This window comes from Danio rerio, chromosome 4, assembly GCF_052040795.2.
Source record: "Danio rerio strain M-AB ecotype USA chromosome 4, GRCz13ab, whole genome shotgun sequence".
NCBI lineage: Eukaryota > Metazoa > Chordata > Actinopteri > Cypriniformes > Danionidae > Danio > Danio rerio.
In genome coordinates this window covers 12,054,435-12,080,917 of record NC_141024.2, presented here as the reverse complement: position 1 = coordinate 12,080,917, position 26,483 = coordinate 12,054,435, and the positions used below count along the sequence as shown (strand labels likewise).

The 26,483-nt window shown below is 35.5% G+C and overlaps 1 protein-coding gene across 8 annotated transcripts in view; it reads right to left on the bottom strand.

Annotated features, from left to right (window-relative positions):
* The window catches only part of asb13a.2 (ankyrin repeat and SOCS box containing 13a, tandem duplicate 2), a 169,571-nt gene that overhangs the window by 115,069 nt on the left and 28,019 nt on the right, over nt 1-26,483 (bottom strand). For 5 of the 8 annotated variants that reach the window (XR_015482109.1, XR_015482110.1, XR_015482111.1 and 2 more), the window contains one exon: nt 13,299-13,387. The gene's annotated coding sequence lies outside the window, so the exon portion shown is untranslated. Of the gene's footprint in view, nt 1-11,750; nt 11,883-12,977; nt 13,388-26,483 lie in introns of those variants that run through there. The other 3 variants (XR_015482114.1, XR_015482108.1, NM_001126110.1) reach the window with 3 other exon arrangements.

Genomic DNA, 26,483 nt, shown 5'->3' with positions numbered 1-26,483 from the left:
AAGTCATGCACATGTATATTCAGCTAGATCTCACCAGAAAATGCAACTACTTTAAGTATTGTCGATAATATGGCTAATTTGTACAAAATTGAATGACTTAAGTCGTACTAAAATAATAAACAAACAAAAAGTTTGACCTTAAACAATGAAAGCGTGACCAAATCATTAAAAAAAATTAGATTTGCATTTCCTTCTTAATGAGGATAGGTTTAACTATTTTTTCATCAGTTCGTGAAACTTTTGCATCGTCATTGTCATTTAAACATACCATTAAAACGAACAATTCCAGGTTTTCTTGTTAAATGTTTACATACTTTTTCACAGAATATCATTGTCAAAGTCATACTTCTCATTTCTAAACTTTGGGTTAATGTTTTCACTTGCATATTAATGAGGTCAGTAATATAGATTGTATTAATATACGCAATTCTCCATCTGCTGGACAATAAAGCTGGCTGATTTCAGTCTGTTAAAATGCTAAAATTCCACCTCAGACTCTAAAACCAAGTCGCAAGAGGAAGTTTCAAATCTTATGAATATTTAATGAGCCCGTTTCTGATTGGTCACAAAACCCTCCTTTCAAAGCCTACAGTTTCAGAAGACCCGAGTTTAAGGACACTTGCGAGAACAAACATCTAAAGACAAAGTCCGATATTTCATTACTGACACTACTAGGTCATGTTTATTCTATTTGAGTGAACGCTCAAGAATTTGGAACCAGGCATTGCATGTTACTGTTTACAAGTATCTTTCCAGCACTCAAACATTGTTAAATAACAAACTCCAACCCTGCAGGAATAAAACGCAATGTACTGTATGCTTCATCAATACAGCACAGTGATAGAAAGAGACAAGGATATTGATGTATCGGTATTGTCCCATAATGAATATGAGGTCACATTGGTGTATTTAGACAGGCATTACATGATCATGTCTGGATCTGCGTTAGATTTCAGCGCCGCGGGGCTAATTCTAGCCATCAATTACAGCTGTTCCATTAAAGCATGTCATGGTAGGTGAATCAGAAATACACTAAGCTCTATCCAATCTCACATTAGGAGTGTATATAAATCATCGCTGAAGGGTTTTATATTTAGATTGTCTACGTAGCATGTAGGTGACTGAGAGGTGTGCGCTTTATCTGTTTTGACAGTTTCGCTGTCATGACATCATAGGTTGTTCTCGGCCGGTTTGGTCACCCGACAGGAAGCGCCAATGGATTTTCCCTCCAACTTTGTACGCCTTTCTCTCTATTTACTATCACTTAATCTTTCTGCTGTCTGGCAAACAACAATGAGCTGTTTTTTGTCCGTATTTTAGCACATACCGGTGGGGCCGACAGACCTGTGGAGCGCTTTGTTCATGGTTTTAGCCCTCATCAGTGAACGTTCAAAAAGATATAGCACACAATGGGGCTAGTCAGAAAACACAGTTTTAAGTTGTTTCCATTTGTGATCTAATAGACAAAAATGCTTGATTGCTAGTTTGTGTTTTGAAGATGACAGTCAGATATGACATGCATTAACAAAAGTTTGCTGTTTTCCAACCTGCTTTGCTTGTTGGGAGGAGAGTAAAACAAGATTTACAAGACTGAAGCAGGTAGGAATAGTCAAAGTTTGTGGGTTTTTTGTTTTTGTTTCCTACCGAGCAGGAACAGACCCATCTAGAAAAATAAACGTAGATATGGAATTTACATTGACGGGATAGAATAATCATTTTAGGATGTGAACAGTTCTTCATGGAACCATCAATGCAAATAAAAGGCCTTTATTTTTAGAAAAGCTGGCTCATAGGAAAAAAAACATGGATCTTGTACGTGTATGTACATTTAAAAACTCCAAAAACTTACCATTGCATATTCATTACCTGACAAAAGTCTTGTCGCCTATCTAAGTTTTAGGAACAACAAATAACTTGACTTATAGTTGATCATTTGGTGTCAGAAGTGGCTTATATGAAAGGCAAAACCCTCTAGATGACACTTATTTTACCAAAATAAAATATGATCGTGCCTTGATTTTTAATGATTTAATTAGAAGAGTAAGCTCTGACTTAGCGTAGATAAAAGTCATGTCATTTCACAGAAATAATGTACGGTATAGAGTATAAAGAAGAATTAATATTGTGTTTGACTTCCATGATCTTGGAGGACTGCATCCATACATCTCTGCAATGACTCAAATAACTTATTAATAAAGTCATCTGGAATGGCAAAGAAAGCGTTCTTGCAGGACTCCCAGAGATCATCAAGATTCTTTGGATTCATCTTTTCCTCCATCTTACCCCAGATATGCTCAATAATATTCATGTGTGGTGACTGGGCTGGCCAATCCTGGAGCATCTACACCCTAGATAATTCCAAACACTAATGGCTGGAAACAGCTACTTTTTCAGATAAATAATATTCAAAGGCAAAACTATCAACTAATAAAATAGTATTGTTCCAACAATGCTGATAGTTTTACTTTCAAAATGTATAATTCAGTGGAAATTAACAGCTCAGAGTAATGTAATATGTTAATGAGTTATAGTGTAAACTCAGCTTAAAGAGATGGTTAACCACAAAAAATAAATTCTGCCATCATTTATTCACTCCTGCAGCATTCATACACATTTTTACTTCTAAAATTCCATGAGTTTGCCATGATTTTTCCAAGACTTAAGTAAATTTTCAATTTTCATTTTCATTTTCATGCCCTGTCTACATATGCATGGGAAAAGAAAAACAATGCATGTTCAAATTTATTACAGCACATCGTAAAACACAAAACAATCTATTTAGTTTAAATTTATATTTATATCTGGAAAATTGATTTAGATAATGCGAGAGTATGTGATTGGCCAGGGACAGAAAATAATACAGTATACAGATATCTGTTTTCCATGACTTTTCCTAAATTTTGTGGGTTTTCCAAAACTTTTCCAGGCCTGAAAAATGCCATGTCAAAATTCCATGACTTTTCCAGGTTTTCCATGACCGTATGAACCATCCTCTTGACTTTTCAGTTCTGGTGAACACAAAAGAAAACATACTGAAAAATGTTGGAAACCTGTGACCAATGATTTCCATAGTAGGAAAATAAAGGAAGTCAACAGTTATAGATTTCCAACATTCTCTAAAATATCTTATTTTGTGATATATAGAAAATAAAAAGGTCAAACTGGTTTAGAATAAGTGAATAGTGAATAAATGATGACAGAATTAGTGTAAATTAATGTTTTCCTTTAACACTACATTATCCAATAACTATACAACTTAAAAAAAAACAATGCACACAATCACTAGCGTAAATAAAGCCAGAAACAAAGGCTAATTAAATCAAAGCCTCAGATTTTTCATGCCTGATTTCATGTTTTCTAACAAAACAGTATAGCATGTGAGTGTAATAAAAGGTAGCCTACAAACAAACAAGAGCATTAGTTATGTTTAAACAGTGTCTGCCAGACATGAGCATGAGTGATTGAATGTGTGTGTATGCGTGTGTGTTAGCTTAGGTTTAAAAAAAGAAGGACAAACAGAAAAAGACAAAAGCACAGGACATGTTCTGATCTTCCTTCGCATTTCATGTTTAACTTCATTTGATTATGAAGGAGTAGTGATTAGATATTAAAGAACGGAGGAAAGGAACAGCGTTGGCCAACAGTTCGCTACATCCTGTACATTGGCACATGTGATAAAATCAGCATTGAGAAATACCAACAGCTAGCCTCCACACTTCATGTTCAGAAACTACACTGATTCAATTAAATATTACTTGGTAACACTTTAAGTACCAATTCTCGCTATTAAATAGTGGCTTCCTATTAAGTTATTGGCTCTTTATTAGTACTTATTAAGCACATATTCTTCTTGATCTTATAGTGTATCCCAATACTAACATATGCCAAACGAACCGCGCTAACTGGGCAAACAAGACAGGTTCAGAAACAAAAGTCTAGGTGTGAAAGCACCCTTAAATAAAAAATAAGAAACATCCTGGATCTGTTTTTTCGCTCTTCTTTATTTTTTTTTCGGTATATTCAAAATCAAATTACTCGAACTTAAGGGCAAAAAAAATAAATAGATCTTGAAATTACTAGTAATTATAAATAATTAATCACAATATATCGAAAGCCATTCTTCCTTTAGTTTAAAGTAGTAAAACTTAAAGTTAAAAAGCTTTTTCAAGAGCTTAGAAACTCTGTAGCTAGATTAGCTTCCCCTACTAAACTGTGGTTTACAGTAAATGCAGACTTCATGCTCACATTTTGCAGACACACACAGACACACACACACACACACACTCCACTGACACATAATCACACTAAAGCCCCTTCAGTTCCCAGGCAAGGCGGTGGGGAAAACACACACACACGCACTCAAACACACACACAAAGCAGTCATTTACACATTTATCAAATTTATCTCCCATGCAAACGGATTGTATTGGCGGAGGAACAGCTCTCAGAACACACGTGTCTGTGTGTCACACGTGTCCCATGCTCACACACACACATACACTGCAGTTACACGGATCAAGGCTCATGTTTGGCCCGGTCACCTCAGTCATCAGTAACCCAACACCAGCACTGCTTTGCCAATGGAAAACACACATGCCAGTCTTCTGAACACTGGCCTTTCATCTTTTGTTTGTGTGTGTGTGTGTGTGTGTGTGTGTGTTTGACCTGTTGTTGTTCATTCGCTTCACATACAAATGTTTGTTATTCATGTGACTTGTTTGTATGAACTGCACGTTTTTAATATGACTGAATTTGAAATAAATTTGCACACTATTTACATAAATATACCGTGTCTATAGAATCATGTCAACAACGTTTACTGGAGCAAACTTTCTAAAACCAATCTTTGGAAAGGGATCAAATCACACAAGTAAAACTAATGCCCAGAGTCACACACACAAACACACACACACACACACACACACACACACCAGTAGAGTTTAATCCCGATTGGGGGAATCCCGACACAGGAATGATGTCATTCACGTGTGGAGTGTGTGTTTGCTGGAACAAAACCTCTTTTGTGCTGCTGCAAACTCTCACTTACACACATCCCATGTGAGGAAGGACCTAAATACACACATTTTATAAATCTGAAATGGATTTACAATCTTCTAATGAGCTGCCTTAGTGGCTAAAGGCTAAATGTGTGTGTGTGTATTCCACTTAAAATACTTTTTTACACTTGCCTATTTGTGGGGTTTAAATGTGTTTCTGAATTGTTTTACATGAATATTGCTTTTGACTTTTCTAAATAACTGTATTTTCTGTTATCCTTGCATTTTTTTAAGTGTAAAGCACAATACAAGGCACTTGTTGCCACAGCCATATTACCATGCAGCCCGAGTGGATACTGAAGCTAAGCAGAGTTGAGTCTGGTCAGTACCTGGATGGGGGACACACCTGGATGCTGCACACTGTGGTGGTGTAGAGAGACCCTCCCTCATGACTGTGAAGTGATTTGGGTGTATAGCTATACATGATAAATGCGCTATATAAAGTACATGATACGTTACACTATATATAATTTATATAAACTGTTGTTATTATCATCAAATATTAAATTGTATTTTTAAACAATACAAAAGAGAGAGAGATTGACTTAGAATGTCACCTACCTGTTCTGTAATGATTTTTTTCAGCTGTAGTTTGAAATAGTTTGCTGATAAACTTGATGATATTTGATGTGTTGTTTTGTTATGTAATGTTACTGAAAGTAAATGTATTTTGCAAGTAATTGACCATGATATTGTAACGAAAAGGAGAGGTCCGAAACTTGATGTTTGATGTGCTGTTTTCTTGCGAGATTATGTTTTGGAAGGAAAAGGTATTTTTCGAGTAATTGATCATGATATATTGTAGTGTAAATTGTTAAAAAATATAATGATAATTGATATGATGTTTTCCTATGTAGTAATGGTTTTTGAATGCAACTTTTTTCGTATGTCTTGCAAATCGTTTTTTAATATGCAGGTAAATGTCTCCTGTATAATTGGTTGTAAGAGTAGAGATGAAGGTAAGACTTGTTATTTTTAATCTTTGAGTAATTGTTAAATGTAGAAAACTTTTAATGTCAACTGTTAGAATTTTTTGTATTGATGTACACCTGATTAGTGATGGTGGTTGATGCACTTTATCTCTGTGGAGTGAGGTCGGAAATGGGAAGAATGTTTATTGTCATTACTGTGAAGATTATAAGTTATTGTGTGATTAATTGATAATGAAATGAGAGTGACGGTTTAACTAATTGCACATTGTGATTGACTATGGAATAAAAGGGTGGAGTTGGAGAATGTGTCACACACTGAGGAAGGCTTTGCGCCGAAACGTCTGTTTGTCTGTTATCACCCGTAAAATGTAAGAAAAAGTAAGAATAAAAACAGTATGAAGCAATTGAGTGCGAATCATTACCTTCTTTTGAATAATAGTAACGATCAGATTAACGCACCAAACCAAAGAAGTAACTAAAAAAAACCGCAAGCGCGCAGGACAAACTTCAGTAACTCTGCAGCTGTAGTTTGAAACAAACACTGAAAAATGCTGTTTTTCTCCCCTAAGCACTGATTATGCAGTCTCTGTCGCCATCTTGTGGCGGAACATCAACCGTCTTTGCTCTGCTCTGTACGACAGGCTGAATCTTGAATTTATAAATATTTAAAATAGGCACTATCCTTATAAATAAACTGCAGAGTTTCAATCGAAACAACTCCATTCTTGCCTAAAAAAAGCCTCAAAAGTTCATTATGTTGTCCAACAGCTGCAATATTTGTCAAATTGTAGTCCTCTGCTTGCCACTTGTGTGGGCGGAGTTATACACAAGGGTGAAGAGGCTGTACAGGTGCTATTATTTCTTTAATATCTCACAGCTATCCGCCAATCAGATTTAAGAACCAGACAAAACAAGAAAGAGCAATACCAGCCAAATAGTACAGTAATTCATTTGTATTTTTTATAAATACGCCAGGACATTATCATGATTGTATTTAAAGATTTAATTGCACCAATACTAGAAGAAAAATCCTTCTTAAAATAAAAAATAACTAAATATAATAATTGCTTATAAATAAACCATACGGAAATATATCCATTAAACAGACTCTAACTGCTAAAGTGTAAACCAATACATTAAAATGCATATATTTCCAGAACATCTTTACTGTCATATATAATCGAAAGCTTACATATTAACACTGTGTGCTGTTTCCCTTTAAGCCGCTGTTCTACAAACTCAACCTGCAACCTTTGACCCACAATAGTGTCTTGGTGCTATCAGCGAGAGTTAGACACGATTATTATGGTGAACTCAGCATTACGTGCCATCAAGCACAATGACAGAAACACCGTGCCCTTGTGTTTATGCTCACGGTGATGCATTACGAGTTGTGTTTAGTTTTGTTGGTTCAGTACATGGAGAACAGACAGTCAATGCACATTTATCAGACAAAGACCAACCAGAGACTTGATTTGATTATGATCTAAGACTCGTGAGTGGAGAAATTGAATTGAAGTGTTCAGCGCTTTAGTAAACAGATGAGCACATGAGGTCTGACTCTGAATTACCTTCTGTAAGGAGTAAATCATGTCAGACTTGTTGTGGCTTCGGCTGGTCAAGACAAAGGTGGCGTCACTGTATGAGAATGTGTGTGTAAAATGAAGATGAGGCGATCCAGGCTCATTTAACTTAAACTACACCTCAGACATGATCGACAATACAAACAATACAAACATGAAAATAAAACAAAACAAAAAAATCTGAACAAAGTAGTTTTGTGTAATACCAATGGAATGACAGAAGAAGAAAGTAGGGAATTACTGAAATGTATTTATTACTTATAAAAGGTTTTTATGGTAGTTTAAAGATGCCTCTCATATGGTGAATGACGTCACATGCATTGCTCAGGTGTTTTTTACTTCTCTTCTGAAAATCTTAATGGTTCTGTGGGTTTCGTCTATCAAATTGTGTTTATTTGTAATGTTCTATTGGATTTAAATCAGGTTGACTGGGCCATTCTACAGCTTGATTTTCTATCTCTGAAACCATCTGAGAGTTTTCTTGGCTGTGTTTTGGATCATTGTCTTACTGAAATGTCCAACCTGGTTTCAGTTTCATCACCCTGGTAATGTAGATGTTGGACTGAAGTAGCTAATATTAATTTACAATCGTGAAGGGCAGAGGGTTGCTGATTAACTATTCCAGCTGCTGTCTGGACTTTCACTGCCTTTCTACACCTCCCTTTCTTCATGTATTCAATACTTTCCAGTGTCATTATATTTTATTACACAACGTTTTTGTAAACTAATTAGACTGGTTTTCTTTGGATATGGATTTTTTGGCTGTTATCAACATCCAGTGAAATTTTTAAGTCAACAGCAACTTTAGAAATATGTTTTTGAGGAAAAACGGTGATGAGTTTAATACTTATTTTCCCCGTTGTATTTATATATTTTAAATATTTGTCAAGTGATGTTTAACAAAGCAAGGACATTTTCACAGTATTACCTATTATATTTTTAAGAGTAACTCTTATTTCTTTTAGTTTGTCTGGAATAAAAGCAGTTTTAATTGACTTTTTAAATTATTTGTAAGGTCAATATAATCATACCTACACTGTAAAAATAGCTGGGCTCCACAAATTCATTACTATCTCAATTGGCTACAGAACAAACTGCTGTCAAATGACTTGCCTATATTTAACCTAGTTAGGCTTTTAAAATGAAAACTTTAAGCTCAATAGTATCTTGCAAAATATCTAGTAAAATGTTTTGTGCTGTCATCATTTTATAGACAAAATAAATTACAGTAGTTATTAGAAATTAGTTTTTGAAATCTTTAAAAATGCATTTAAAAATCTGCACCTGGGAAATAATTGAAAAAAATTATAAATTGACATGAGGGCTAGTAATTTAGCCTTCAACTGTATATACCAAAGCAACCTGTATAAAACAATTAACACAGATAAAGTGTGCACGTATTTGAGATGTGGATTGCACTGTGACTGGACTTTGTTTCTTTGACTGGACTTTACAAATGTAAAGGATTTGTTGTGGTCTGAAATCAACTGTTATATTTGAGGGTCAATATCTGAAGAAATCTTAATCTGGCTATGAAGACAAAACATGTTAATCCATGAAGTCCAGTGCACATTAGGCAAAAACGCCATTATTATAGCTGCAAAATAAAACTTGTATTATAACTGCAATGAAAAATAGCATGCCTTAAGTGAATTAAGTTATTAATTCTTATTAAGTATGTCTTAAGTAAATAACTAAAGATTTGGTTTAAAATAGTGTTCAATTGCTTTAAAATATTACTTGCATTGTTATTCAGAAGCTTGCTCTCCAGATTGCCATGACTTTCCCCCCAATTTTAGGTTGTTAGCTGTCATTTCAGTGAACAAAATCAAATCAAATGTGGGATTTGATGTGGTACAAGGTAAAAAAACAAAAACAAAATCAAAAATAAAAGAAAATGCAAGTTCAAGCAGCATCATCTTCCAACAAGGAAAATGAAGAATTGTCATCACTTGACTAAAGTACAGCTGAACATCCGTCCTCTTTCCTTACAAGATGTCGTCATTACAATGTATTTTGCTCTGAGATCATATCTGTTTATGGACTGGTGGTTCATTAACTCAAAGAGCGCAACATATTCACACCTCAGGACTGCAAGACGACTACTGATCCTTAGACACACAGATCGAGGAAACTAAAGTCATAAATGTCATGCAAACACTCCGATCTTGACTGGTGTGTCAACAGCGCTTTTCCTCAGCGTAACAGTATTTGCAAATAAAAGATTTTTATAGTTGTGTTTGTTTTACAAGTTTACGTTTTATAACTTTAGGTTGAGCTTAGAAGGTTCAGTTTATCTGTAACTGAGAGGGTAAAGTTTAATAGTTCAGAAAGAGAGAAACATGGTTCATTAAATCAATCAAATCTGCAGCTAAATAACAAACAAGGATTTTAAACAAAGATTCCATGTGGATGGATTACTTTGACAAATTAAAAGGCATAAACAAAAACAGTAAATAAAAATAGGCATACACAACTAAAAAAAAGAATATAAAAATAATTAGTAAGCATAAACAATCTTCCAAGGTGTATATAGACAGTATAAATAAAAAAGAAAATATTAAAAAGTATAAATAAAGGACTAATAAAAGCAAGCAAAACAACCATAAATAAAAGGAATAAATGCATAAAGCTGTACATGTAAGGCATATAAATAAATATAAAAAAGGCATTAATGCAATAGACTATAAATAAACTCATTGATTAAATAAAAAGGAAACCAACAAATGAGATAAAATAAATAAATAAATAAAATTAATTAATTATTTAATTAAATAAATTCAAATAAATGAATAAATTTAAATAAATAAATTAATTAATTTATAAAATAATTAAGGAAATAAAAAAATAAATTTGAAAAAAAGTAAAGGAAATAAATAAATAAAATAATAAATAAATAAAGGAAATAAATAAATGATTTAATTATTAAGGATATAAAAATTATAAATAAACAAAATAAATTAAGGAAATAAAATCAATAAACAAACAAACAAAATAAAGAAAGAAATAAAATAAACAAAGGAAATAAATAAATAAAATAATTATTTAATTAATTAGGGAAATAAACATAAATAAATTATTAAATAAAAAAAAAAAATAAATAAATAATAGAAATAAATAAGGGAAATAAACAATTATTAAAGGAAATAAATAAATAATTAAATTAAGGGAAACAAATAAATGAATTGATAAACAAATTAATTAATTCATTCATTAAGGAAATAAAAAATAACAAATAAATAAATAAATAAATAAATAAATAAATAAATAAATAAATAAATAAATAAATAAATAAATAAATAAATAAATAAATACAGGCACAGCCATTTCAGCAGTATTGGTTTAGGCTCTGCATTTTCAGTTTGAACTTTTGTCATATGATTGGAGTTATATGCCGTTTCTAAATGATGTAGGATAGAAATAGCACTGTACAGCCACCCGTGATAGTCTTAGGAGCTCTAAATGCAGTGGCTGCGGTGATAATACCACACAACGCTGGCCTGTTTTTTTCTAGCCCAACAGAGCTGCGCTGTTAGCTATACATGGACAGGAGACACATTTGGCTTGGAGTGAGAGTACATGCTTACTTAATACCACACTAATCTTGAATCCACTACAGCAAACAGACAACAAGAACGAATTCATCTACACTTGGAGGCTATTATGAGAGATGGATGATAAATGCACGAACTGTGCAAGAGACATTAAAACATATTTAAAGAAGACATGTTCATTTTGTAGTATTGAGGCCAGTCATCTTAAACCTAGAAAATATACTTAGTTTTTGTAGGACTTTTGCTGCAAGCATGTGAAAAAGAGAGCAGCTCAATATTTGCCCCGGTTGTGAAATAAACAGGAGATCTTATTATAAAATTAGAGATCTTTAATCTGCATGTTTGCACCCACAGCACTTTGTCATTTCTGTTTACACGCTACCGCAGCTAAAAGTTTACAATGTCTGCACCAGAAATAAAAAAAAAAATTACTGATGTTTTGTAGTTGGTAGTTCCACCATCAGCATAATTCATAAACACACATTAAATATGCACTGTATAGTCAGTTGACAGGGTTTTTAAATGAGATAATGTATTAATGGTGTAATATTTCTTTGAACACTGAGAAGTAACATGACATTGAATGAGTTTAATTAATGAGTTTAAATAAATGCATCCACTAACCTTTCAGAAACGTCCTGCAGTCTTGAAGTTGAAATCTCTCCATTGTCTGACTGTGAATGTAAGTTTGCACTTTGCAACAGGTTATTTGACATTTTAGTTGTTGACATCTCTAGAAAAATGTTGTTGTTGTTCCTGGGGAGTCAGAATAGCCAACAAAATCTAATGCCAATTCATAAGTTTTAGATTTGATGGCTAATTCGCATTAATTTCAATATCTCAATTGTACCTTTTGATTTGCTCATCCCCCTAATGGCAGTTGTGTTTATGGACAGCATTTGTGGGCATGTCTGCCTTTAAAAATTATATGATACATTTTATAGGACTCACAACAGACTATATAAGATTAAAATGGGAAAAGGAAGTAGGCATTATGCTGAATCAAGAACAATGGGTTAAAATATGTGCTGTCCCACACACCTCAACAAGCTCAAGAATGTGGCGTGAGTTTTGTTGGATAAACTTAATTAGATTTTTTATTACACCAAAAATTAAATCATTACAATCATAGATTATTCATCCTTGTTGGAGGAGCTTAGGGGTAAAAGAGGCACATCATGCGCATGTATTCTGGCAGTGTTCAAGAATGAACAGTTTTTGGGAAATTGTGCACACTCTGCCATCAATGATATTTTTGATCTTCATATATTTCTAGATCATTCGAAGTACTTTAACTAGGAGATATGCCTATTAAAATTGAAAAGAAGAATAGATATCTCTTAAAAAGATATTTTTAGCAAGAAGTAAAAAAGCTTTAATTCGGAAATGGTATAAAGAAGACCCATCAACAAAAGACGAAAGGTTGAAGTAATCGAAGTGCATGTGTCATTTTTCCATTTCAATTAGAGATCTTTGAAAAGAAATGGAGTAAATGGCTAGCTTTCTCTACAACGACAATAAGATTATCTATAACTGATGATTTACATAATTGCAGAGGATATGCATCATTGTGAGAATGTGTTTGGTAACCTTTTATTATATTCTATTGATTTATTTATTATGACGAGATTAATTTCATATTTTTATATATGTACATATATAGATATGGATGTATTGGCATATATACGTATGTATGTATGCATGTATGTTTGTATGTAGATTTATGTATATATGTATTATTATTATTTTTTGTTTTGTTTTGTTCCCACTGGTTATTTGTTCCAAAAAAATCTATAAAAACTGAGTTAAAAAAAAAAACATGATTTCATATTTCAATTTAAATTGCTTGAATTTGTATGAATGAACCATTTTATTGACAATATGTAAAATATTTACATTTCTCTGTGATTGGGCTGAAATAGCATATAAAGGCTCCGCCCTTTTCTGAAAAGCAGCAGCTAATTTACATTTAAAGGGACACGCATAAAAGTGCTTGTTTTTGCTCACACCCAAATAAAAGCCAAATTAACAAGCTATAATAAATGCTCTGCTGGTTATTTAAAGTTGAAGTTTACATACACACCCTGTGAACATCAGATATTTCTATTACATCTCATGAAAGGTGGTATAATATGTCGCTTTTAAGTGTGGTATCGTGTTTCTGTCACTTGCCCGTTTGGTGTTCCCCACTGCTCTTCATTGTTGTGTCCGGTCATGTAAACCCAAACGAAACACCTCCTTCCCTCCTTCAGAAGTCTGAACTGAAAGAGAGAGAGAGAGAAAACTCATGAAATGTAAGCTTCTGCTTGAGCCGCTGACCTGAACTTAACCGGGACGGCCTGACTGATTTTAAACACAGCCGGAGCTCTTCTGCAGCCCTCATCAAGAGCAAAGCCACCCATGAAGGATGGTTTGTTTTCATGGTGCTTTTAAACATGAATAATACTCCAGTGGTCACGAAACACAGGCCAGGCCCTGTCATGACAGAGTTCTCCTTGTTTCTTAAGTTCTGCCTCAGAAACAGGCCATTCAACACTAAGTATGGATTTTAACAGGTAAAAGCACAAAATCAACATATGAAGAGTTCAAATGCAAAACCCTCTAAATACATCAGACCTCTTTTCTTGTATATGAGCATTTTTTTAATCAGGCTCCTCTGATTAGATTCAGAAGTTTCATTTTATATGTAATAGGAAGGTTATTAGCTAGTAAATAAAATACCTTTTTTTTTTTAAAATGTCACTTTAGACAATTCTTTGGATTTTAACCAGGTACATTTTGTTTTGCGTCAAAACCAGCTAAATTCACTTTGCTTTTTTTTGCAAAAACCTCCAAATCCACCTATTGGGACAAGACAGTGTAATTAGTTGAAAATCAATAAGCACGCAATTAAACATGCAAAATGTTAAGTAAGTGGCGGTTCATTCCCATGTGATAAACCAGGGGAAAAGCAAAGGATATTGAATAAATTAAATCTCTCAAGTAAGTGCATTAATCTAACATTAATTAAATCTTAATCTGTTGTCATTTCTGATATTTAGGATTTAAATTTAATGTAAGTAGAGCAATGTAAACATTTTAAACATTAGCTTAGCTTGGTAGATTCAAATAATGTAGTTTAAAAACACTGTGAAACATCAATATCTGAGCAATGTCCATTAATATAAAAAAACGTATAGGTATTACGAAGTAATATAAATAATATATAGTTTTATAATATTATATTTAAGAAAAAATAGCTTAAATTAGCAAACAAAACCAACGCAATCCCACAGCAATACGTAACTTTTTGATTTAGGGGCTAATTCGTATGGATTTGGACGATCTAATTCGTACAATTTAGTACGATTTGCTCTTCACCCAATGACGGTTGGGGTTAGGTACAATGCCTCCTTTGTAAAATCGTAATTTTTCATACGACTGAACTCGTGCAAATTAGTCACTGAACTGACAAAACGTAAAATACTTATGTTTCCTCGTGAGATCAGGCTAAACAAAACACAAGGTAGGCCTCTCAGAAACTTTAGAAGCTGTCATTCATTCTTTCATTCTCCCCATACTTAAGGTCTTGGTCGCATTTTTATCCTCATATAGCATCCGGGTGGGATAAAAGAACAGCATCTTAACTCTGTCTTTCGTGAAATGCAATTGCCGTTTAATGTATAGTAAATCAGACTCATTTAAAGTAGCATCGCTGCACAAACATTATGAATGCATGCTACACTTCCGACTGTACATTGTGCTTTCTTTTTCCTATAATACACAGAGTTTTGTGGTAAGGGACGTTTTCATTTGCCATTCACTGACAGGCTCATGCAGTTCATCAAACTCCGTCTTTTAAAATCGAAAGCGGAATGTGTCTCCTCTCCTCATAAAAGCTGGCTCATCAGCGCGCTGCTACATTGAAAACACATGATTCGATTCGTGCTTTTGATTGGTTCTCGGGATATAGCGGCAAGTGGTGTTTAGCGGCTTTTGCCAACAAACTATTATTTGTGAATGTGCTGACGCAGGGATTTGGATTATCAGAAGCAAATCTATTTGTTGATGGTGTACTACATGCCTAAAGCTTTCACTCAATGTCTTTATCTCGTTTTTGGCGGAAGTGGAGGTTTTTCTCACATTAAAATCTTTGCTTTATCGGTGTCAGAACGTCTCCATACAGGTTTGCAGGAGCTGTTAGTCAGTGACCTGTGGGCTCCGATCGCTCAGCACAGGCTTCATCTGGAGTTGCCCGAGTCTTTAATGGGCGTTCATGAGGAGAGGTTGGTCCCTCTGCAATCCATCAGTCAAGAGCACTATTAACACTTCATCTCCGTCCAGTGGCCTCGTTCTTTCACTCCTCAACTGAGCCATTTCCTCAGGACAGGAGGGCGAGGAGGCCTTCCCCTCCTTGCTTTCTTTTCCTGGCACATGTTAATGAGGCTCTATGAGGCCCAGGACTCTTCTTAGATTTCACCCTTCCAGACAGAACAACACGGGCCAGACCAGTCGCTTTCAGAGACAGGGAAACACTTCTGAAAGACTAATATCAGTTCTCACTCACTCGGCGATGACAATAACAGACACTACTGCTTATACATTATATTTTTCAGCAGTTTTTCATAAATTTGATGATAGATCAGCATAAATAGATTTAAAATTATTGCACAATATATCGTTTTAGCATCAATATCGCAATGTGATCATTCGCAATAGTCAGGATCTGCAATGTCAAGTTCAGCGTCAGTTTATTCATCTCTCAGGAGTTTATTTCTCCCAATTCCAAGTTGTTCCCCCTAGTTGAGTTTTTGTTCATTATTTCTTCAAATTTATTTCTCTAACTTTTTTGTGAAACTAAAGTTATTCTTCAAATTGTCATGTTTTATATGCACAATTATGACCTTTAGATGGAAAATAAACTCACAAATGCCATTAAATTCATTTTAAAGTCAAACTTTTAGACAGCATATATAAGGTATTAAGTCTATAATTGCTGTAGCTGTTTTTATTTTCTGTTTCTTCTTCTTCTAAAAAAAAAAAAAAAAAGTCACATTTTCATCTGCCATTGGCTGGACAAACAGATACTCCCGCCCCAATAATCACACCATTGGTTTACCCAATGTTGCAATGCTGATCTTAAACAAAGCACGATTATTTTGTGCGTCCCTCAAGGTTGCAACCACATAATACGTCATTTGTGGAGTCAAGGTCGTGAACCTTCGAGTAATCTTTTCAATGTTTGATTTATCTCTGACAGCATTCAGAGTAATTTGAGCATTAAACAGAGCAATTACAGAACGAAAAGAAAGAGGTTCCTCGGGGATAGCAGGCCCTACCAGACCTGTAAAACGGGAAAAGAGTCTGATCATAACGTCATTCTCCGCTCTGCTAGGCTTAAGTGTAATTACCTGCCATGAAACGCCAAGCTAGGCTCAATCTCGCTTAATCCCTCTCTAATACTCAAACATACTGCGCTAGTTTTTGATGGAAAGCCTGAAGTTAGCTGATTTCAGATTCAGAAAGGGAGCAGTTTGTGGCTTAAAACATCAGTATTTCTCTGTGCTAGTGATATTGAGTAACAAAACGAGGCAGCAGTGTCTACATCAGTCCGCTTCTGTTATCAGATCGATATGTGTTACATGACACCCTGCTCTGCATCATAACTAGCGGCTTATCTCTTGTTTATTATCAGTCTGTCTTATGTTAACAATAAGCTTACAAACTTGGCTTGAGTTTCTTTTGACTGTTAGGTTAACTCCGAGTCCAAACTGTGCGTCAAACAGAAAGACTTTGTGCCCAAGGACAAAAAGTGTCACTTCACGGTCACTGCTGGCCAACAAAGCTATCAGCGTAACTAAATCTATATCTACTTTAAATCAATCTTTTCAGCTGCCAAGCGCTTTCATAAAGTATAATTGGTTCATTCATTTTCTTTTCAGCTATATTTAGGGTTGCCACAGTGGAATGAACCGCTAACTTATTCAGCATATGTTTTACGCAGCGGATGCCCTTTCAGATGCAACCCATTACAGGCAAACACCCATACACTCTCATTTACACACGTACACTACGTACAATTTAGCTTACCCAATTCACCTGTACCACATAACTGTGGGAGAAATCTGAGCACCCAGAGGAAACCCACGCAATCATGGAGAGAACATGCCACCTCCACACAGAAATGCCAACTGACCCTACCTGGGAACGAACCAGCGACCATCTTACTGTGAGGCAATCATGCTACACACTGCACCGCCATGCCACCCAAGTAGAATTCAAAATAGAATGTACAGAATGTAAATGTGTATCAGTAAATTGGATCCGTGCGTTAGCTCCCATGTGACAATTAATCAATAACTGCTCTAGATTGAGGACGTTTTATCAGTTTAATAAGGATTAATTTATATGTCTTCACAAGCCTTCAACTATATAATTGTAACTTAGTTCTTATAAAATACAATTTTCTAACAACAAAATTGCAATTCATGAAGTGCATTTTGTGAAATCACTATAATTACTATAGTCACAGAGGCTGGGGAGGGGGAAAAGTCTGCAAAGTCCAGATTATCAATAAATTAAAAGCAAATCAAAGAGAAAAATAATGCTAAGAGTATATTGAAGCAAATAATTAAATTAATTCTCTTGTGCATTCGGTGTGATTGAGCACAATCAATAGACCACTTCAATGTTTCTGAATTCTACACACAGCCTCTACAAATCTTATTTCTATAATGATTCAGACAAAACTGCTGAATGCACACCCTTCAAAACTACTGTTGTGCAGCGCCGTAAGCACTGGTCCCTCATGAAATGCAAAACTAGTCCCTTATTTTTTTCAGCTTTTCAGCAATATGTCTTCATTATGTGTACACACTCCAGTAAAAAGCACAGTAAACCACAGTTGGCCTGATTCCTGCTCCCCTGCAGCACAGCGAGCAGTGCTTATGGAAGAAACAACATATCTGGCGCCCATCAACGCCGCTCTGGGTTTTGCTGGACGTGATGCTAACAGTAGGTGAAACGTGTCTGTAAGCGCTCCCAGCTGACTACTGTTTACTGGGCAGGAAACAGGAGATATGGGGCGAAAAGAATGGAAAAACGGTCTCCTGCTGACATGGCCAATGGTCATTATGATCACGCCGGCGAAGAATTCACACTCTTTACTGCACTTGGACTGGACAAAGAGTTTAACGCCTATACAGAAACGCAAACAGGAGATGATTAGCTCTCAATTTTGTTTTGAGAGTGTCTTAAATGATTATGAACACGCATGCTCACGTGCGCACTAGTTAAGTTGAGTGGGGCAGTTTGGTTGGATTGGCGCTTTGCCTGAACGCTGGTCTCCGTTTGCTGCTGATGGCTGCAGTTTTCCCAGCACTCTTTGTTTTCTTTAGCACTGTGTCACTCGCTGTGCAAACAACACTAAAACGGCTCACTTTAATTACTCTTCATTTCCTCTGCTGCACCCACAAAAAGGATGATTATGCCAATTTATGGGCGCACACACACACACATACACATGTGAGTACCTCAAATAAACTCACTGTTTAGCAAAGAAAACGCACAATAGAGCTCTCAGTTATATTGCATACACTGCATTGAGGTCAAATCTAAAAATACAGCCTGATATCACGAGAAAATGTAAGTATTTTGTAATATCTAATACAGCCAGTCATGTATACTCTTTTTCTAAAAAATAAAACATATAGCAATAAAAGTACATATATATTTGTCTAAAATAAAACAAAATAAATAAATAAATGAGCCTAATTCTAAAGAAAAACTGCATGTTTAAACACTAAGCTGTATAGCGAAGAAAAGGCACAATAGAGCTCTCAGTTGTATTGCGCACACTGCATTGAGGTCGAATGGAAGTTTCTGCTTCTCAGGGTTTTGTTTTAAAAACTCAGAAGTGCATTATCTACACATTTGTTCATTTCTTCTAAAACCTAACTCATTATCAACTTCCATTTCTGAGCAATTTTAGGAGAACATTGTGAAACAATCCCATCTGTACTCTGAGAGACATGGAAGAGCAACTCGTGCAATTAAATGGGGCTGTGGGTTTGGTTTCTTCTTAAATTAAACAAATTATACAGCAACACCCATCCCGTAAACCAGAGGTCTCTGGTCAGCAGCCCGAGGACTAGATCTAAACCCATGATTTTTTTTTCTTCGCAAATTATGTTAATTACACAACAATTTTCTTCATACTTTTACATATTTATGAAACAAAAAGAGGTAGTACCCACCTAAATATTTAAAGAACGCTGTTAAGTCTAATTATTGTTGTTGACATGAATTTAAATTATTTAAAACATTATTATTTTATACTTATCACCATATAGTTGGTATTTGTGAAACTTTTTTCAAAGATTTGCCAAGTGATGTTCAACAGAGGAAGGACGTTTTTACAGCATTTCCTAGTATATTTTTTATGTCTTATTTATTTTTGTGTGGCTCGAATAAAAGCATTTTTACCTAAAATCCACTACCTAACAAAAGTCTTGTCGCCTATTCAGGTTTTAGGAACAACAAATAATAACTTGACTTCAAGTTGATTATTTGGTATCAGAAGTGGCTTTTGTGTAAGACAAAGGCCTCTAGATTATGCTTATTTTACCAAAATAAAATATGATCATGCCTTGATTTTTAATTATTTAATTAAGCTCTGACTTAGCTTAGACAAAAGTCTTGTCACAAAACAGAAATAATACAGTACAGAATATGGTCATGATGCAGTGGAAAAAGAATTAATATTGTGTATGACTCTCATGATCTTGGAGGACTGCATCCATACATCTCTGCAATGACTCAAATAACTTATTAATAAAGTCATCTGGAATGGAAAAGAAAGCGTTCTTGCAGGACTCCCAGAGTTTATCAAGATTCTTTAGATTTATTTGGAATGCCTCCATCTATCAATCAACAGATGATTCATATGAAAATCTACCTTCTGCCACTTTTTCAAATGATCAACTAGACTGTCTTTTTGTTTATTTTTAAGGTCAATATTTTAAGGCTATTTATATTATTAGCCAATGGATACACAACAAACAACTGCTGTCAAATAACTTGCCTAATTTACTTACCTAATTAACCTAGTTAAGGTTTCAAATTGCACTTTAAGCTCAATATTAGTATCTTCCAAAATATCTAGTTAAATATTTATGCACTGCCATCAATTATTAGAAATTAGTTTAAACAGTATTTACCACACACACACACACACACACACACACAGACACACACACAGACACACACACACACACACACACACACACACACACACACACACACACACACACACACACACACACACACACACACACACTCACACACACACACACACACACACACACACACACACACACACACACACACACACACACACACACACATATATATATATATATATAAATATTAGGTATTTACAAGAATGCTAACTGAATCAGATCCAATGCAGCTTTAGATGCTTTGTTTTCAGTGAGGACCTAGAGATTCTTGTTCATGCTTTTATGACCAGCAGAGTGGATTACTGTAATGGACTCCTCACTAACCTTGCTTAGGGTAAATCCGTACCTTGGCTCTAGGGGTCAAACAACAAAAAATAAGTTAATGAATCGTGGTGTGATTCTGGAGTCAGATATGAGTTTCAATAGTCATGTCAAAGCAGTAAACAAATCAGCATAATATCATCTCAAAAACATTGCAATAATCAGATGTTTCGTTTCGATTAAGGACTTGTTCTTGCTTTTATCACCAGCAGGATGGATAACTGGCCAGTCAGACTGTCCAGAATATTGCTGCCAGGATTCTGACCAGAACTAAAAAAATCAGAGCTTATCACGCCTGTCCTCAGGTCTTCACACTGGCTCACAGTTACATTCAGAATAGATTTTAAAGTATTACTACTTGTCTATACATCACCAAATGGCCTAGGACCTCAATGCATTACAGAAATGCTCTCTCAATACAAACTCAACAGATCCCTCAGATTATTAGTACCAAGTAAATTAGAAATTCCAAGAGTTCAGTCAAAGCAGGGTGAATCCGCCTTCAACTACTTCACCCCTCGCTGCTGGAATCAGCTTCCTGAAATGATCAGATGTGCTCCAACATTAGGCACATTCAAATCAAGACTGAAAACACATCTGTTTAGCTGTGCATTTACTGAATGAGCCCTGTGCTACGTCTGACAGATCGCACTATTATGTCTTTCTTTTCTTTTTGATTCTTTTATAACCTGTTTTAACACATTTTAATCTTTTTAATACTAATAATCATTTTTGTTTTGTTGTTTCTTTTATTTGCTTCTGTAAAGCACTTTCAATTACCATTGAGTATGAAATGTGCTATATAAATAAACTTGCCTTGCCTTGTCTTAACACACGTGTACAACTGCATGCACATCTACATCTCAATGAGTCAGTGGCAGCACTGGGTGAATCTGGCTGCAGTCTGTAATGTTTCTAGCAGACATTTTTAAGTTGTCAGCGAGGCCAGCCACAGATGGTTTGGGCTTACGGGCAGACATTAAAAGAACTTTTTTTTTTTCTAGGGAATGTTCAGTTTTCCGTCTGCTGGCTGCTCTGGTACAGGCACAGACGTGTAACGGGGCTCTAAACGCTGGCACATCACGCATGCTGACCGACTCGATCCTAAAACAGCAGCCATATCACACTCGCTCAGCTTCAGTGCATTTTCCGAGAAGCGGTTAACCCCAGTGTCTTGGCCCTGAAGCCTCTCTTCCTTTGGGCAGCTTGGATGGATGCGGACCCTCGAGGCCTCACGTGCACTTTTCTGTGCTCTGATAATTAACAAAAGTGCTTTATTGCTCTAACCTTTCTAAAATGTCCATGTTTTATGCTCACGCAGGCGCTCGGATTACCAGGTCGTAAAAGGGCAGCATGTGTTTTGCATCACAATCAAGGATGTTTCATATAGAAGATGGAACAAAAAAAAAAAATACATCTAGCGCCTACAAATCTGATTGTGAAATAGTGATAGGTTATCGTTTAGCGACATAGGAAGCGATACTGACCCAAAATTCACTCTAAATAGGATTAAAGGTTGATTTAAAGCAAGGACGATAACTCTAACAAAACAAAAAGAATAAATAAATTCCTCAAGCCTCCTGTAGGTGTCACTCCGTATGCACCAGGCACTTTATCAACACGTGGGGTGAGTAGATTATATTTAAGTCATTTTAAGAAAACATTTAAACTAACTTAGGCTCCATCCACACGAACTAGGGTGTTTTTTGCGGTTTGGCCGTTTGCTCACATGCAAACACAGTAAATACAACACAAAAAATACATCTACCACTACAAATCTGATTGTAAAATAGTGGTATGTCAGTGCTAGGTTATCGTTTTTAACGATATAGGAAGCGAATAAAAAATACTGATCTGAAAATCACTTTAAAAAGGGCTAAAGGTTGATTCAAAGCAGGGACGATAACTATAACAAAACAGAAGGAATAGATAAATTCCCCGAGCTTCCCTTCAGGTGACTCTCTTTCCTCTCCGTATGCACCAGACACTTTATCAACACTCCATGTTTCTGGAAAAAAACATTAAGCAATTCTGCGTGTGCTCCACACAGGTGAGTGGAGTATAGTTAAGTTATTTTAAGAAATCATTTAAAAGTAATTTAGGCTCTATCCACATGAACAAGGGTATTTTCAATACCGCAGCTTTTTGTACTCAGTTTGGTCGTTCATCATGCAAACACAGTCTCAGGTCACTGAAACCAAAATCTTTTGAAAACTACCTTTACGATGAAGATTTTCAAAAACGCTGGGGTTTGAGTAGTTACAAACCAGGCGAAACCGTAGTTTTTAGCGTGTCTGTGATTTTTAAACAGATGAATCAGAAAGCAGCCAATCGGGACCGATAATAACTCTTTTGTTTTAGGCTTTTGATAAGTCAACAAAGTTTTACGGTTAGGAGCATATCGGTAGCTGTTGCTTTGTATTACTATTGATGGTGCTTAGAGCATTTTTGTATTTCCATGATGCCATTTTTTTAAGGAGGAAAAACTCAGTTGCGTATGGCCTTATAGACTTGTCATAGCATTTTCTGTATATACTGCTACTCCTTGGTGATTTGAAGTGCTTCTTTTATCCTTATTTCTAAGTCACTTTGAATAAAAGTAAATGTAAAACAAAAGTCCTTCTGATTTTATAAGAAGCATATTGTTTCACTTTACTATTACTTTTTGCAGTTGATAAAAGATAAAGACATTGACTAATCCATTTAAAGAACTCTAACACAAACACAGGCTTTTTTGTTGATGTTACACTCTTAAGTAAAAGGATTGCTTATTATTGATAGTTTCACAAAGAAACTTTAACATTCCAAGAACATTTACATTTACAAAAAGGTTTTTTTTAAGAACAGATGACTGAAAGGTTCTTTAAGGAATCCAAAACGGTTCAATGATATTATTAAACAATTGACAATTTCCTGTAGAACCTACAGTAAGTTACTGTAAATCAATTACAGCAAAAATACTGCATTTATATTTACAGCGCTATTTATCTTGCTGTATATGAATTTTTATATCTTTACCATTCACTCTCAGAAATATAGGTACAGGAGCTCTTCTCAAAAGGTGCATATTTGTACCTGAAGGATCCATAATGGTACCTCAAAGGTACATTTTAGGTACATTTGGGTACTAATATGCACCTTTGAGGTACCATTGTGAACTCTTTGGGTACAAATATATATCTTTTGAAAGGTACTGCCCCAGAGACAGCTCCTGTACCTTTATTTCTGATAGTGTACATTATATAGTATTTTTCACAATGCAGGTATTTAAATACAGTAACACTGCATGACAGTCCTACAGTAAAATACAGTTCATATTACAGTTAAATACTGTGTAATTTACAAGAATAGTTCTTTGGAATCTGTATATTTTACAGTGTATTATAGGTGTAAGTTACACAGTGACGCAGTGGGTAGTGCTGTCGCCTCACAGCAAGAAGCCCCGCTGGGTCAGTAGGCATTTCTGTGTGGACTTCTTATGTTCTCCCTGTGTTTGCGTGGGTTTCCCCCACAGTCTTAAGACATGCGCATGGTTAATTGGGTTAGCTAAATTGTCCAGTGTATGTGTGTATGTCCTGGTCCTCGAGGCTGGGGATTGCGCATTGGGCTAACAACCCACTTTATAAAAACTAGATGTTACGAAACACCAATATGGTGCGGCTAAATATCAACTGCGATATGAATGGCCCTGGGAGTAAGTAAAGTAAGTATTACAGGTGTGATCAGGGTTTCCACTCCTAGGATTAAACATCTAGACATATTTACATTTCCTCTGATACCTCAAAGTTGTTCTCACACGCAAGACTAAAGAACAAAGTCAGACTGACCCTGAGAACGCTGTACAGCAGGCCTCAAGTCAGTGCCGATTTCTGTTTATGGGCCCAAAGAGCGTCTGGCAGTCAGAATTGAAAACTGATGTCACAGTGAAAGGCTTCTTTGTCTGAAAGTTGCCGATGTAGGAACCGGCACACGGAGTTTGGTCTGAGAGCATGTATGTGTGACGCAACAGCTGAAATTGAATGTCTAGCCACAGCAGATGTCAGAGTAAAGCGAAGGCAAGCCGGCCATAAATCCAGCAAATTACAGTCTACAAGTAGATCAGAGCGAGTCAGCGGCACGGCCTCTGCTTCAACAATCACGCCAGCAGCCATGCAGATGCATTTCCAATTGTTAATTGGTCTTAAGCTTTTAATGAATGGATACACCTACAAATTATTGTGCCAACTAGCTTATGAATGCATACTGTATGTATTGTTTCTGCCCCATTAAAGTTAGGTAACACAGCTGAACGGTAGGTAAAATGTAAACTATCATGCTCAGTTAATAAATCATGATCAGCAAGAGTGATTGGAGTAACAGACTTTCCTCATTGCACAATTTCATCGTATTGGTTGTACAACAGCCAGATGATTAGGTCAAACTGTGTCCTCATATGCCTGTAAAAGACAGGGAGTCAAAATCCACATGTTGTTGTATTGCTTAAATGCACAGACACACATACACACACAAGTGTCATCAAATACACATAAATGCATGTGTTTTAGATACATGAAAAGGTTCTTGGAGTACCCTCAAAACTAGTTAGACGTTCGGCCTTAATGAGAAGAATATGAATGGAGAAGAACATGGTGGCTTACTGAAATTATCTCCAGCGATTTCGCAATTATAAACTACTAAACGACTTCTGTTAACCAGCCAGATGAATCCCAGAGCGCCTTTTAGATTCTGAAAACATATCTAGCCCTTCCCATTAGCCCTACGCCTTCAGGCTAAAAAAAATTAGGACACCCCAACCACTTCATGTGAACGCGTAAATCGAGGGGTAAGGGAAAGGGCTTATGGAATTGGGCCTATAACTAATAAATTCAAAAAAAAAAAACGAAAAGCAGTGTTAATGTTATACTAATATTTTTTAATAAAAATAAATGCTTTACTCAAATCTATACCTAATTAATCAAGAAAGAAACTAAGAAATTTCCAGCAGCCTCTTAATATTTTTTCCATATCTGCATAATAATGCAGCAGTGCATGCAGAGAGCTTCAAATTAACCACATGCAACAGTGTGAATTTTACAGTCAGAAAACTGTTAGGCAGGTTTCAACAACATTTGAGGGCAAATTCCACGCTTAATGGCTGTAATTCAAAAAGGCCTTTGTTGTAAATATAGTATCAGAGACCGTCTGGCAGTCAACAATAAGAGCTTCAGCTTGCATGACAGATACCAATCTAATTACCTGCTTTGAATTAAATTATTTCAACCAAAACAACATCTGCTCCACTCATATAAAGTATCAGGTGAAAATCCGCCTCAACGGTAGACTTTAATACTGCTATGACTGACTGACACCAGGTATGTTAATAACACAAAGAAAGAGAAATGCTTAGACATGTTCAATTATCACACCGTTATTTGGGTTTGAAGTCTGGAAACAGGGGGGTTACATAAGAAGACGACCAAAAGAGATGAAGTCAAGGGGAAAACAATGTGGCATTCACATCAGTGGTAAAATTCGAGATCAGAGCGTCCAAAAAGAGCATCATTACCATTAAGAAACAGAGTGAACGCTGATGAATGGATTCATTGGCTTCACTTATACAGACTTACATACAAAATGTTGTGCTTTACTGATGGTGGCAGATTGTAAATGCATTAGGAGGCATGCATATGTTAAAAGATTGTTTCCTGGAGGTTAGACCATGTCTAGACTGGCACTGTTTTCTGAGTGTACTGGCACGAGATGTGTTTTTAAGACCCCATGTCAAGTTAAGGGGTTTAATTGTCAGAAGAAGATCGAGATGCCTGTGCTCTGGAAACTT